Genomic DNA, 16,655 nt, shown 5'->3' with positions numbered 1-16,655 from the left:
ACACCATAAAAGCCACATTTAGAGTGCTTTATAATTAGCCTTTTTCCTCTGGTGGAGTCAAGAAGTCAGGGGCAATCCAGGCCTTGTTCATTTTTATAAGAGTCAACCTGTTAGCATTTTCAGTTGACAGGCGGATACGCTTATCTGTTATAATGCCACCAGCAGCACTAAATACCCGCTCAGACAAAACGCTGGCGGCAGGGCAGGCTAGCACCTACAAGGCGTAGAGCGCCAGTTCATGCCACGTATCCAGCTTGTACACCCAGTAGTAGTAAGGCACTGAGGAATCACTGAGGACCCTGACACGGTCTGCTACGTACTCCTTCACCATCTTCCAAAACTTTTCCCTCCTTGTGACACTAGGCCGCGCATCAGGGTGAGGGTGCTGGCGGGGTGTCATGAAACTGTCCCAGGCCTTAGAGAGTGTTGCCCTGCCTCTGTTGGAACTTCTGTGTGTTCCCCTTGTCTCCCCTCCTCGGTTATAAGGAATACGGAGGGGGTATAAAGACCTGTTCCTGGCATCTATGAGAGAACACAGAGGAGAGGTATATTCAATCCATTGTCACTTTCATAAGTGCTGCGATATCGTAGGTCCTTATATGTGGAAAATTTAGCCCACCATTCAATCTAGGTTGTTGTAAAATAAAATAAGGGATTCTGAGTCGCCAACCATTCCACATAAACGTGCGTTATAGGTAATTACTTTTTTTCTCGTCCCTTGGACAAAGATAACTTGGCAAAGAATGTAGGAGATATAGTAAGCGGGGAAATTCTACCATCTTTAGAAGAAAAGTCCTGCCCATATACGGTAAGGGGAGGTGTCACCAGCTCGCCATAATGGCCTCCAGTGCTTTTATATAGGGCATGATGTTGGCGTTATCCAACTTGCACTGTGATCTTGGTGATCTTTGACTGTGTGCATCATTGAAAAGGTATAGAAAGCAGTCCATCTCGGAACCCTGAAGAAGCAGAGTCTCAGATTTATCCAGATTAAGGGTGTATTCTGACAGTAGTGTCATGTCTATGAGGTCTTGCAGGGTATGAGGAAGAGTGACCTCCAGGTTCTTGATAATCAATAAAATGTTATTGGCAAAAGCAGCTAAAGTAAGAGAAGCCAATTAATTTCTGGAGGAAATTGTGTGTTAAGTGCCTGTAAATAGTGAAAAAGTTGGTCTAAAAAGATATTAAAAAGCAGGGGGGAGAGAGAGGGTACCCTTGTCTAGTACCTCTGAAGATATCTAAATAAGGATTATTGCGGCCGTTCACTGTAATTATGGTACGAACATCTAATTGTAGGTAACAAAATTTGGAAAACACGGGTACGCATTGTCTATGGGTCAAGTCAACATTTAAGAAGGGCTAGGAGATTTTATCAAACACTTTCGGCATCGAGGCTCAGCAATAGTGCTGATCATGTTTCAAGTGTGGTGGCTTAGGCTGTCCTGATGTCTTTAACTGATTTGCCTAGTTTTGGTAACTCCTCTCTGAGAGGGGTGTATTAATTCGGGAAGAACAGTTATAATCTAGTGTAATCTATTGGACAAAATTTTTGTTCAATAAGAATATAGGTTTGTATCATTGTGGACTGTGTTGACATCCTTACTGGGGAGCAAGATCGTTGGAATCTAGAATTAAATCCACCATACCTTGTCATGTATATATCGTATTATATAGCTGAGTCAATATAGGGATTATCTCCGGGGTGATTAATTTATAATATTTATTCATTAGGGCAGGTTCGCATCAGCGTTAATAATTCCGTTATACTGTTCTGTTATAACAGGGTTATAACAGAATATAATGGAATTTTAGGACGGAATGCAAAACGGAACCCTTCAAGAGGCATTCTGTTTTGCTCCGTCCTAATACGTTTCTATGGGCACAAATAAAAGGTTCAATTTTTTCCGTTATGTATGACGGAAAAAAAGTCCTGTCCTTTTTTGAGAGACGGAGACAGAAAAGTCCTGAAAAATTAAGATTGAATGATTCCTAACTTTTAAGCTGCAGTGTCTGTAGGCACATAGGATTTGCCCAGTTCAGATACTTTGCAATAACTGGTCGTGGGCGTGAGGTGTTTGCGCCAACTGGTCTAGGTGGTCCAATTCTCTGCACAATTTCAATGTTTAATTGGTCAGCTGATATCTCCAAATCCAGTGCCGCAGAAAGATTGGGAGTAAGAAATGTGGCCAAGGCCTCTCCCATTATGCTTTCTGGGACTCTTATAAATCTAAGGTTGTTGCAACGATCCAGATTTTCGAGGTCTTCCTCAGTGTTGCCTCAGGTTCTCAACATTGTGCAATGGTTTGTTCCAGATTGGACATACAAGTTATCTCATGTGCGGCAGATTTATTTTCCAAGTCCGCTATTTTGTGCTAATTTGTATAAACCAGAGCCAAAGCAGAGTTGATGGAAGCATGTAGGACCTCCAATCGCTTATCAAAGAGTGGTAGCAGAACATGAAACACCTCCTGTGCCACATTGGCGGTGCGATTAGAATCCTCTTTCTGGTAACAAAGGAGGCGCATAGCTAGGTGATAGGTTTAGGTGTGTAATGTAGTCTTCTGGCAGGAGGTCAGTGGAAAAGGATGGTTCTGAAACTGGTTAGGAAGAGCCTTAAGGAGATTTAAGGGTGTGTTTTTTCTTTTTATCAGCAGACTTTTGATGGTGGTGTCACCAGATGGCATGGTAGAAATAGTCTGATGTACGTGTTGGTTTGACAGAGGTCTTAGCTACAAATCTTTCCATGATAACCATAGCTAATATTGTTGGTCATGTGCCTGGGAGGGTATACCCTATAAGTAGTGTTGAGTGGATCGAAGCATAAAAAGTGGAATTGGCTTTGAAGTTTAGGAAAAATTTTAAGCTTTGTGGTAACGAATCAATTTTTCCTGAAATGGTGGCTGAAAATTTTAAAAATTACAATCGCCTCATCCACTTGATCGCAAAGAGGCCAACCGATCCTGTCTTGTTTGAAGAAAACCCGCCAAAAAATCTGAAGCAAGGGGGGGGGGGGAGCCTGACTGCTCATGGAGGAAGATGTGTGAGTGTGGAGCTCCTCCCTAACAGTCCCTGAAAACATCATTGACAATGTTTCTTGAAAGACAGACATGGTGAAATACAGTAGAGAACGCAAGGCAGATACCCCGGGCGTTCATTCCACCCTAAAGACCAATCCAGACATGCACAAATTCCTCCAACAGAAGACCGCTAGCCCGCAGCCGCAACCAGCCAAAATGGCGCCGAAAGACAGTGAAGAGGACGCGGAGCTGCACAGCGGCCAGGAAAGAGACTGCGATGAATCCGGCATGGCAGCCACTTCTAAAGCATTCTTCAAACATACCATCACACAAGCCCTGCGCCCAGTACTTACCGAACTCTCAGAGATCAAGTCAGAGATCAAACAGGTGGGTGCGAGGGTAGAGACTCTGGAAACCTCATGTGCAGCCATAGTTGACCACTCCACAGCAATGGAGGCGCGAACAACGGATCACTTGGAGCACATTAACAGAGCACTCACTTTAATTGAAGACCAGGAGAATAGGAACAGAAGACGCAACATTTGCATTAAAGGTCTGCCAGAATCTTGGTCAGCAGACGCACTAGGCAAAGTAACTATTGAAATTTTCTGCGGCTTAGTTGGTGAAACTGAGGCCCAAAAGATCGTCATAGAGAGAATTCATAGATCCCTCAGACCCAAGCCGCCTTCCTCAGATCCACCTAGAGATGTAATATGTGGACTTTTATCATATGTGGATACAGCATCCATATTAAAGGAAGCAAGAGAAAAAGCACCAGTGATATACTCAGGTGTTGAATTAGCTTTATACCAAGATGTCGCACCATCCATATTGGCAAAACAGAGAATCCTGAGACCTCTCCTAGAACAGCTCCGCCAAAAGAACATTGTTTATTCCTGGCTCTACCCATTCGGCCTAAACATCCGGCGCAACGGTCGAAGAATCCGCATACACACAACAGATGACCTAGAGAAATAGTGGTCGCTGCTAGGCCTGGAACCGATTAAAATCCCATCATGGATGCCTATGTCCGAAGATGCGCAACTGCCTATACTACCGACTTCCTTACCTTGGCAGCCCGTACCGAAGAACAAGAGGCAGCGTCCAGATCAGCGTACAGCCCACAGCTCCAGAGACCCAACCTGAGAGAAGACTTGGACTTTCCGGAGATACCGCGTCCCATTAAGGCCATTTTGGCGTCCCAGTGAAGTAAAGTTATATTTACTCCTAATACAGATTTCCATCTGAACGTAGAGGCTTAGGTCTCCTGTTTCACACACTACTAAGTGTGAACTCAATCAGCTTACTATGTATTTTACATGTTGTTTTCTCAAATGCTTGTTTAAGGTACAGATTTATTAGATATCAGACTAGCACATTTCCCCCCCCCCCCCCCCCCCCCGAATCTGAGTCTCAGATATCTGACCGATTCATGCATACCGATCTTGACTCAAAACTATAACTTCTTCTGTCCTACCATAAAACAGTCTCCCTCTCCCTCCACCCTCCACTCCACCCTCTCCCCATTGTCCCCCATCCAGGTTTTATCTAGTTGGGTCAAGGGCCTCAGGGGACCCACCTTCCCTTACATCACCATAAAGGCTCCCACCTATAAGAAAGTGTCTGTTCCCATTCAAACATATGGCAGCGCTATAGCAAATAGAGCCTCACTATGTACCCCATCCTCCTATGCTAAGGCATATACCTAAACGACCACTAGTTTCTTAAGAGGAAGGCTACTCTTGTCTTTATTGTTTATCAATATTTTTCTCAATAATCAGATATGCCTAACATTCTCTAGTCTTAGAAATCTGACCGTCTTATTGCTATCCTGTACTGAGACATATGCCTCAATAACTGCAAGAGAGATAAAGAGAATGTTTCTTTTTAGTTCTATTGCATGTCTATAATATTGAGATGTCACCTGCATTTTGTTAGTTTGAGTCCTAGATATCTGATAGTCCTATTATTTTAATGTTGGTCTCAATCCAAACCTATAACCTTCTCATGCCTATTGCAAAACCGTCTTCCATCTCCCCCTTGCCACCTATCTAGACCGTTTGGTTTGGAGTGGTGGAATGGGGGCCTTGGGTGACCCTTCCCCCCCATAGGGATTCCCCCAGATTAGAACAGGACGATACTTTGCAAACATATGTTAGCTCGCCAACAAAAATTGCCCTATCATATACCCCCAAAACTTATGCTGCGGCATAGGCCTTTATGACTACAGGATAGGTAAGAAGAATGTTTTCTTTTAGTTGTATTGCTTGTCTGTAATGTTAATTGATGTTACTTGCATACTGTTAGTCAGGACAGTTTGTTGTCTTTGCTCTTCTATAACCCCCGCTCATTTCATTTTATTCTACTACTCTCTGTGTTGGTCTATAATGACACGCATTCTACAGTAGCTATCCAATTCATAGCTACTCCTAACAACACAACTCTCTAGACCCATTCTCCCCTCCTCCCTCTGAACCTTACCCCATCCCTCCCTCGACTACACCCAACCTTTCTCTCGTACATTTAGGTAATTGGTACTTATCTCTCCGCCACTCTCTGATATGAATGGAGTGCATTTTCAGCACATTTAACGTAAAAGGCCTAAACTCCCCTAACAAAAGGAGCCACATAATCTCACTACTCAAGAAACTGAAATCCCACATTATCTTCCTGCAAGAAACGCACTTTAAAGCAAAACGCATCCCGAAAATGCCTAAATCCCCATTTTATAGCTGCAGCACCTCCTCGGCCACCAGAGGAGTAGCAATAGCCATTCACAACTCGATTTCTTTCACAATTATAAAACAACACACTGACTCAGAGGGTCGTCTGCTTCTAGTGAAAGGGGAAATAGGTTTGCAGATATATACCTTGGCTAACTTCTATGCCCCCAACTCCGGGTAAATCACCTGGCTACTCAAAGCGCTAGACACTCTTCATCTCTTCGCAGAGGGCGCGGTTATCCTAGGCACAGATCTCAATGTCACACTGGATCCATTAGTGGACTCCTCCACATCCAAATCCCACATTTCCCCCAAAGAGTTAGGGAAACTCTCAAATAAACTTCATGATTTACAACTAGTAGACACTTGGAGATTATATAATCCATCGATGAGAGATTACTCTTTTCACTCAATACTGCATAACTCCTTCCAGCGCCTAGACTATATTCTTACCTCTAGAACAGCCCTCCCCCTTGTCTCAGTAGCCCAAATAGGCAATATTACGATATCAGACCATGCGCCCTGCTCGGTCACATACCTCTTATCACAGGTCCCACGTGGAGAGTGGATTTGGAGGCTAAATGAAACGCTACTAGGCTTAGAGGAAAATCAAGCACATGTTAGAAAACACCTTCAAAGGTTCTTTAAGGGCAACGCGTCCGAACAGACCCCCCCAGCATTACTATGGGAATCACATAAAGCCTACATTAGGGGTGTTTTAATCGAATTGAGCTCTCGGAACAAGAAAGAGAGACAGAAGACAATAGATGATTTACTGGATCAAATAGCCAAGGTAGAAAGTTCTATCAAGCTTTCTTATTCACAGGAAAAACAAGCTAATTTAGTGACGCTTAGACAGCAACTTAAAGGGACACTGACAGGCCAAAACAGCATATATAGTTAGATATATCACATTACAGGTCTTATACAGTCTTCTGCGCCTGCGCCCCGCCGTGCCCTTAGATCGCGCCTGCGTACACACACCAGCCTGCGTCTTCGAGGCAGCTGCAGCCTCAGCCATGCACTGTTCAGAGCAGCCCGGAGGATTGAATTGCGCAGGCGCAGGATCGGGACTGGGGAGAGTTCTAGCCGCCGCCCAGCGAAGTGAATATTGATGAGCTGGGCGGGGCTTCAAACGGCAGTTGGGAAGGCTGGCTGGGCGCATTTTCACATGAAACGCCGCCCCTTGGGCAGATTGCTGACAGGTGAAGCAGGTTATAAAACTTTATATTTCGCTCTTTATAAGGTGGACAGGGGGGATACTTATATGCTTTTAAAAGACTGTATAAGACCTGTAATGCGATATATCTAACTATATATGCTGTTTTGGCCTGTCAGTGTCCCTTTAAACATATACTGGACCTGCGGCATGCCAAACAACATCTCTTCTTTAAACACAAGTTGTATGCCCATAGAGATAAAGGAGGAAAATTAATGTCCTCCCTCATCAGAAAATCAAGGGAAAAAACGTTCATTAAACAGATTAAGGGGAACCAGGGACAACAATACACGCAGACAGACAGCATAGCTAGAGCTTTTCACTCATTTTACACAGGACTTTATAATCTCCATTCTAACCCCTCCCCATCAACACAAACATTGATTAAGACCTTCTTAGACACCCTAAATTTACCCTCAGTCTCCGAATCTGAGGCGGATAGTCTATCGGCGCCGGTTACTTTATCAGAAATACAAACCATCATTAACAGCTTCCCACCAGGGAAAAGTTCTGGCCAAGATGGACTCCCACTTATTTTTTATAAAAAATTTGGAGATGTGTTGTCACCCCAACTTGTTTCTTTGTGCAACTCTTTGTTCCAGGGAGGCAAGCTGTACCCCCAAACATTAGAGGCCCACATTAGATTGATCCATAAACCTGGAAAAGACCCCCAGTCATGTGGGAATTACCAAAACTGATCAGTAGAGAGCAGGCGGGTTTTATCCAGGGAAGAGAAGGAAGAGATAACTCATGTAGATTGTTTCATGTCATACATATAGCACATAAGCGCAACCTGCCATTAGCATTATTAGGGGTCGATGCAGAGAAGGCTTTTGACCGAGTAAATTGGGCCTTTATGGAAGCCACACTTAAAAAATTACATTTTCCCTCTATCTTCATAACAGCCATCCTCTCGCTCTGCACAAAACCTTCAGCGCGAATAAAAATAAACGGTACATTATCCCTCCTTTGCGATCACAAACGGAACAAGACAGGGGTTCCCCCTGTCCCCATCCCTTTTTATCTTAGTAGTAGAAACACTCTTACAGAGCATAAGGCAGAATCATTCTTTTAAGGGATTCACCATGGGCCATATCCAGCTCAAATGCTTAGCCTTTGCAGACGACCTATTATTCCTCCTCACAAACCCAATTAATGACCTCCCGATCCTCACCAAAATATTGCATGATTATGGGCTCTTATCCAATTTTAAAGTGAATATATCAAAATCTGAGATACTTAACATTACCGTCCCCTCTAAAGAAATTCACCTTGCAAAATCCTCATCCCACTTCCCATGGGTTTCCACTTCACTGAAATACCTAGGCATACAAATCACAAGCAAGTTATCAGATTTATATACTCTAAATTTCTCCCCTATGCTACTAGAAGTTAAACAACTCCTGCAGGAATATGATTTCCCCTTTATCTCCTGGGTAGGCCGCAAGAACCTGCTCAAAACATATATAGTACCCAAAATATTATACACCCTTGCAATGATCCCAATGTACTTGCCGACAAGTTTCTTTAGCTCTATCAGAGCCCTCTTCTCCAAATACTTGTGAAAGGGGCGTAGACCTAGGTTGCCATATACTCTCCTAATGAAAATAAGAGAACATGGAGGAATGGGTCTACCGGACATAGCAACATATTATAAGGCAGTCCACCTCAACAAATGGCTAGAACTACTAAAACCTAACAAACAATTAGCACTAGATGACATAACTCAATACTCATTAGACTCTTCGATAATCAAAACACTCTGGTGGCCGATGGAGGGTGAGCTGAGACGGGCAGACTTTGACCCACTTCTAAAAGGCACATGCAAGGTCTGGTTGTCACTTAAAAACTCTCTAGCACCTTTTCCCTCCTCGCTCTTACCCGCAAGCCTCATTCCTAGAGCAGGTACTGGTCTAGATTCACCATACCTTGATCTTTGGGAGAAACTCAAAAACATTACAATAGCTGAACTCTTCCCTTCAAACCAGATACCACCTCAAAAAAAGTTGCTGGACGTGCTACAGATCACTGCCATGAACACCTTACATCTTGCACATTTTCGGAGAGTGGCGGAGAGATTCACCCAAGCGTTTACTCACAGCAGACCACTTACTGCCTTTGAGACTCTGGTATCGACTATTACCCCGGCCCAAAGGAAAGTGGGAAAATGATATGCCCTTCTTACATCCCCCTCCACCCCTCCCAGACCTGCCTTCATCACCTCTTGGGAAAAAGAGCTAAATATTAACCTCAGAGATGAGGAAGTGAAAGCAATTCTAAAATCATCCCATGTTTTTTCTCCATGTGTGCGTCTCCAAGAAAATCACTATAATCTGCTAACACGCTGGTACAGAACTCCAGAATTTCTGTACATACACAACCTGTCCCAACACAAAAACTGTTGGCGTTGTAAGACACAGGTTGGCTCTCTCTCCCACATCTGGTTTCATTGCCCAAGAGTTGCCGCTTTCTGGAGCCAGGTAGAACAGACTATTAAGTCAATATGCTCTCCTTTCTTTTCTCTTCAAATAGAACATATTGTCATAGCAAGACCCAGCCCTTCTTTCCAACCCTCCAAACACAGCTTAATCACTCATCTTATAGCAGCTGCAAAATCCCTTATTCCCCTGCATTGGTTGAGCAAGGAACCACCCACATTTAGTGAATGGGTGAACAAGGTCAATCAAATCCGCCAATTTGAAGAGATAACTAGTCTAAATAATAGACTCAAAGATAAATACCATAAAGTCTGGGCTCCCTGGCTCCGTTATCGGAGCAAGTTGTCCAATCTGCATTAACTGCATGTGTCTTAATTGCGCCAAGTCTTACCGATTTATATACACATCCCCCCCACCCTCCTCCTTTTCTTCCCCTTCTTCCCCCTTTTACTTTATCCCTATTCCCCTTTTCTTTTTTTCTCCTCATTCTCTATCAAGCTTTCCTTTATAGTTTAGGCCTCATTATCTGCGGGCCTTCAAGTTTATGTTATAGAAATAACAGATAATGTCTAGCACTATGTCAAAAAGAAAGATTATGGAATTGTTCCTTACTGCTGATCTTTGGGTTGACATCCTGTGCTGAAACCTCTGCTTTGTATTGTACTCCTGTGACCTCTGTTTTATAATACAATGTCCGTTAAAAAATAAAACAAAGAATAAAAAATAAAATCCACATTTTAGGACCACATGCCTTTAAAAGGCCAAATCTGTGCAAAGATTCATTGTCCTTTTCTGTCAGGTAGTCACACGTTGTGATGGCAAAGGCAAAAAAACTCTCTTTTTGAACGTGGTCGGGTTGTTGAACTGCATAAGCAGGGTCTCTCACAGCGCACCATCGCTGCTGAGATGGGACGCAGTAAGACAGTCATTTGGAATTTCTTAAATGATCATGAGGGTTATGGAACAAAAATGTCAAGTGGAAGACCCAAAAAAATTTCATCAGCACTGAGCCGGAGGATCCAATTGGCTGTCCGTCAAGACACTGGATGATCCTCGACCCAAATTAAGGCCCTTAATGGTGATGACTGCAGCCCCATAACCATCAGACGGCATCTGAGACTGAAGGGCTTCAAAAACAAAAAACGTCTTCAAAGACCTCGTCTCCTTGAATGCCACAGAACTGCTCGTTTGGACTTTGCAAGAGAGCACCAAACATGGGACATGTGGAAGAAAGTTTTATTCTCTGATGAGAAAAAATGTAACCTTGATGGTCCTGATGGTTCCCAACGTTACTGGCATGACATGCAGATCCCACCTGAGATGTTTTCTACGCGCCACAGTGGAGGGGCGCCATATTGGTCTGGGGTGCTTTTTCCTTCAGTGGAACAATGGAGCTTCAGGAACTGCAGGGGCGTCAAAATGTTGCAGAGAGCATTCCTCATGACTGAGGGCCCTCGTCTGTGTGGTAACGACTGGGTTTTTCAACAGGACAACGCTACAGTACACAATGCCCGCAGGACAAGGAACTTCTTCCAGGAGAATAACATCACTCTTTTGGCCCATCCTGCGTGTTCCCCTGATCTAAATCCAATTGAGAACCTTTGGGGATGGATGACAAGGGAAGTTTATAAAAATGGACAACAGTTCCAGACAGTAGATGGACTTTGAGTGGCCGTCTTCACCACTTAGAGAAATGTTCCCACTCACCTCATGGAAACGCTTGCATCAAGCATGCCGAAACAAATTTTTGAAGTGATAAACAATAACGGCGGAGCTACTCATTACTAAGTTAATGTTTGGAAGTTGGATTTCTGTTTTGAAGGGGGTTTCGTTTTTTTTTGGAGGTGTGGTCCTAAACTTTTGATCAGCTGAAAAACAGCCTGTTTCAGTTTATTCGTTGTTTTCATTAAATTGAATGCTCAAAAAATGTTTTGTCTCACTTCCATTTCTTCTTGTTGCATGTTGAAGCTCTACTTGGAACCTTGTTAAGATCCAGCCATGCTAAATATGATTTTTTGCCATTTTTCAAGTGGTCTTAAACTTTTGATCAGGACTGTATATATAATAAAGGTAGTAGTGGCTACACTTGGCGAGTGGATATATATATATATATATATATATATATATATATAGGTGCTCCCTCCACAACCCACCCCAGGTTGTAGCAAAAGGAATAAATTGTTGTGTATAGATGGAGGGCACACTAAGCATATTAATAGTATATAAACGTTTGGATGGAATTTTATTTCATGTTTTTAATGCAAAGTTTTTGTACTGACCACATTTGATACATAGGGTCTATTATGAGTCATATATTGGAGGATTCAGATCCGACCCAGGTTTTGATTTAAACACAGCTGAAATACAATCAATTGGGATAGTGTCATGCCCTGCTCAGGCTATGTGCGGAGGTCTGCCAGATTAGCAGCACGTGTCTAGCCTTTTGTTTTGTTTTGTTTTGGAGTCAAGTTAGATCTGCCTCCCTTAAGGTGCACTGGGTGGGGTCGTTGGTTTCAGTTTAATTCACACTCACTCCCAGTGTTCCCTGCGGGTTATAGCTTCTGTCTGGCTCTGTGTTTGCAAGGAAGGAAGGATTGGCTGTTCCTGCTCAAAAGATAAGTTGGTTTTCTGTTCTCTTGTGGTTTGCTGTCTAGGCTGTTAGAGAGACGCCTGCCCCTCCAGGTTCGGAGGGAGCAGGCTGCCTCTATTTTTCCTTTCATCATCTTAGGGATTTTTAGGGTATTCTCAGCCCAGGCACGAGGACACGTTATTTCCACCTTAAGGGTCTGAACGTGGGCTTAGCAGTATAGGGAGAGCTGGTAGGGATTTATCAGGAGGTGACCTTGATCCCCAGCTTCTCGCCTAGAAACTTGTTTGTTTATTTATCTGTGTTTCTATATCCTGTCCGCCGTGACAGATAGACACCCTATAAAAAGACCTCCATATCAGTCATTTGCTGTTGACCACTGAAGAAGGAACAGTGTTGTTCCGAAACGCATTTGATACACAGCAAGGACCAACAAGGAGCCATTTTATCAAAGCTATACAATACGGATTCATCGTTTACAAGTTACTTTTTGGCCGTTTTCTCCTCTTCCGGCACCAGCTTTTTCAGAGACTACTAGTACTAGCATCATCACACAGCTGATGGACTGAGTGACGTGATTCACTTTAACACACGTGGGACGCCACGTAGTGAGAGCAGAACATGACTCCGCGCTGAAAGATCCAACGCCGACTCCTCAGTCCCACAGTGAAACTCCAATTGTGCAGCCACGACACCCACCGGACCGGTAATGTACACAAAAAATATCTGTGTGTGTGTCCACATTATAACACGTTTGGGTGTGAAAAGTGAACCACGTAGTGCTGTTAAAATTGGGAGGAAAACAGGTGCTTTCATTTGAGATCTTGAAGAGGTGTGGATCTGCTGAGCAGGACATTTTCTTTACAGATACGCTGCTTCATATGAACGATCTGTTCATTTATAATCAAGTGCAATTATTTGACATTGACCTAAAGTGGGGAAAATTGGCTTCTATCCAACAGTTTGTTTTTTTGCCTTCCTCTGGATCAACTTGCAGGATAACAGGCCGAACTGGATGGACAAATGTCTTTTTTCGGCCTTATGTACTATGTTACTATGTTACTACTATGTTACTATTGGAGTATCATATTTATTCTGCAGATATATTGACTCTGGTTTTATTATTTATCCCTTATGGTATGGATTGCTGACTTTTTATCTATCGATGTATAAATGGGTTTTATATACACTCACCTAAAGAATTATTAGGAACACCATACTAATACGGTGTTGGGCCCCCTTTTGCCTTCAGAACTGCCTTAATTCTACGTGGCATTGATTCAACAAGGTGCTGATAGCATTCTTTAAAAATGTTGGCCCATATTTATAGGATAGCATCTTGCAGTTGATGGAGATTTGAGGGATGCACATCCAGGACACGAAGCTCCCGTTCCACCACATCCCAAAGATGCTCTATTGGGTTGAGATCTGGTGACTGTGGGGGCCATTTTAGTACAGTGAACTCATTGTCATGTTCAAGAAACCAATTTGAAATGATTCAAGCTTTGTGACATGGTGCATTATCCTGCTGGAAGTAGCCATCAGATGATGGATACATGTTCTCATTCTGTTTACGCCAAATTCGGACTCTACCATTTGAATGTCTCAACAGAAATCGAGACTCGTCAGACCAGGCAACATTTTTTCAGTCTTCAACAGTCCAATTTTGGTGAGCTCGTGCAAATTGTAGCCTCTTTTTCCTATTTGTAGTGGAGATGAGTGGTACCCGGTGGGGTCTTCTGCTGTTGTAGCCCATCCGCCTCAAGGTTGTGCGTGTTGTGGCTTCACAAATGCTTTGCTGCATACCTCGGTTGTAACGAGTGGTTATTTCAGTCAACGTTGCTCTTCTATCAGCTTGAATCAGTCGGCCCATTCTCCTCTGACCTCTAGCATCAACAAGGCATTTTTGCCCACAGGACTGCCGCATACTGGATGTTTTTCCCTTTTCACACCATTCTTTGTAAACCCTAGAAATGGTTGTGCGTGAAAATCCCAGTAACTGAGCAGATTGTGAAATACTCAGACCGGCCCGTCTGACACCAACAACCATGCCACGCTCAAAATTGCTTAAATCGCCTTTCTTTCCCATTCTGACATTCAGTTTGGAGTTCAGGAGATTGTCTTGACCAGGACCACACCCCTAAATGCATTGAAGCAACTGCCATGTGATTGGTTGACTAGATAATTGCATTAATGAGAAATAGAACAGGTGTTCCTAATAATTCTTTAGGTGAGTGTATATTAATAAATATTTATTGTTCAGTCCACATTGCCCCAGATATTTTGTGTGCCCTTTATCTATACACAACAATTTATTCAAAAAGGTATATAGACAACCAAATAAATAAAACAAGAGGGATCCACACTGCCCAAAATGATTCAGAGCAGGTGAGAAGTCAGAAATGAAGTTCATGTTCATTCAAATGTGCCACAAATAATCACTAATCTCCACTTTTGTCTCTCGGTATTCTGCAAATGTCCTTCCAATCTCTTCTAGGAACATAGAATACCATATCCCTCTTGTTTTTGCTTGTTTGTTTGAAGGAGACCTACTTCGACTGGATCATGCACCACCAAGGTCTATGTGAACTGGACTTTAAGGTCTTTATTTTTATAATATATATAATATATATATATATATATATATATATACACACAGTACAGACCAAAAGTTTGGACAAACCTTCTCATTCAAAGAGTTTTCTTTAATTTCATGACTATGAAAATTGTAGATTCACACTGAAGGCATCAAAACTATGAATTAACACATGTGGAATTATATACATAACAAACAAGTGTGAAACAACTGAAAATAGGTCATATTCTAGGTTCTTCAAAGTAGCCACCTTTTGCTTTGATTTCTGCTTTGCACACTCTTGGCATTCTCTTGATGAGCTTCAAGAGGTAGTCCCCTGAAATGGTTTTCACTTCACAGGTGTGCCCTGTCAGGGTTAATAAGTGGGATTTCTTGCCTTATAAATGGGGTTGGGACCATCAGTTGCGTTGAGGAGAAGTCAGGTGGATACACAGCTGATAGTCCTACTGAATAGGCTGTTAGAATTGGTATTATGGCAAGAAAAAAGCAGCTAAGTAAAGAAAAAACAGTGGCCATCATTACTTTAAGAAATGAAGGTCAGTCAGTCAGTCGAAAAATTGGGAAAACTTTGAAAGTAAGGGCTATTTGACCATGAAGGAGAGTGATGGGGTGCTGCGCCAGATGACCTGGCCTCCACAGTCACCGGACCTGAACCCAATCGAGATGGTTTGGGGTGAGCTGGACCGCAGAGTGAAGGCAAAAGGGCCAACAAGTGCTAAGCATCTCTGGGAACTCCTTCAAGACTGTTGGAAGACCATTTCAGGTGACTACCTCTTGAAGCTCATCAAGAGAATGCCAAGAGTGTGCAAAGCAGTAATCAAAGCAAAAGGTGGCTACTTTGAAGAACCTAGAATATGACATATTTTCTGTTGTTTCACACTTGTTTGTTATGTATATAATTCCACATGTATTAATTCATAGTTTTGATGCCTTCATAGTCATGAAAATAAAGAAAACTCTTTGAATGAGAAGGTGTGTCCAAACTTTTGGTCTGTAATATATATATTATATATACATACATACATACATACACACACACACACACACACACACACAGACAACCAAAGACTGAGGCAAGAATCCCAAAAGTTAGAAACCCAGAACTTTACACTTATCAGAATTTTTGCTTTAAAGCGCTGTCCTGCTCCAGCCTTGCTGTGAATTTCCGAAATGGCTGCCACTCCACATAGTTAGGCAGTCCCAGTGTACTGTTTTGTTCTACCTACGTAGAAGCACATATGGATCAATGGAACGTTATTCCCTCTGCACTTAGAGGTCACAGAGCTGGTTCTGCAGGAGGGTCAGGGATCCTATCAGAGGAGGAGGAGCGTATAATATGGAGGGCTGCTTCTTCACTCAAGATGGCTGCAGTGCATGCGCTGTCCTGTTGTGTAAGAGATGGCCACATCTGAGGTATGTCCAGCCAACCAGCGCCCTGATGCCTAGGATGGCATGCGGGACTGTAGTAATCACAGAAGGGCACAGCAGGGAGATTAAGTGTTCCCCAATCAGAACAGGGCTGAAGGGAGTCCTTGTGCTGCCACGGGCCCCAGCTTATTCACCTCCTGGAGATCAACTGAGCTGAAAAAGGAGGCGTCCGCTGGCAAGGGACCATGGTCCCAGTCCCTCCACTGTTTGTGGCTGTGAGTGGCACTTCTATAGGCAGCGATGGAGAGGAGAGCCAGCAGGAGCCTTGTTAAAATGGGGCCATCCACAATGCCCCGCCCCCAAAAGTGTTTGCGGCTACATTTAGTTTCATGCACCCCCCCCCCCCCCCTCAACTTCCTGGCGCCCTAGGTACTTGCCTAGGGGTGCCTAATGGTAAATATGGCTCTCGCTATGGACTTCATCATAGATCTGCACCCATCCTCTGGTTGTACCATAATCTGGGTCCAAAATGGCTCCTTTTGAACTTTCTTTAGCAGCTCACCTTGCAAACCTATTCATCGAGCACTTATTCCATCTGCATGGTTTGCTGCCAGCACATCATTTCTGATCATGGAGTTCAATTCATGTGTAGTTTCTGGAGGTCTGTTGCAGTTATTATTGCCAATTATACTGAGATTTGTATAGCC

Source organism: Bufo bufo, chromosome 2 (genome assembly GCF_905171765.1).
Source record: "Bufo bufo chromosome 2, aBufBuf1.1, whole genome shotgun sequence".
Taxonomy (NCBI): domain Eukaryota; kingdom Metazoa; phylum Chordata; class Amphibia; order Anura; family Bufonidae; genus Bufo; species Bufo bufo.
The sequence above is the reverse complement of the archived record's forward strand: the minus strand, read 5'-3'. Positions refer to the sequence as shown.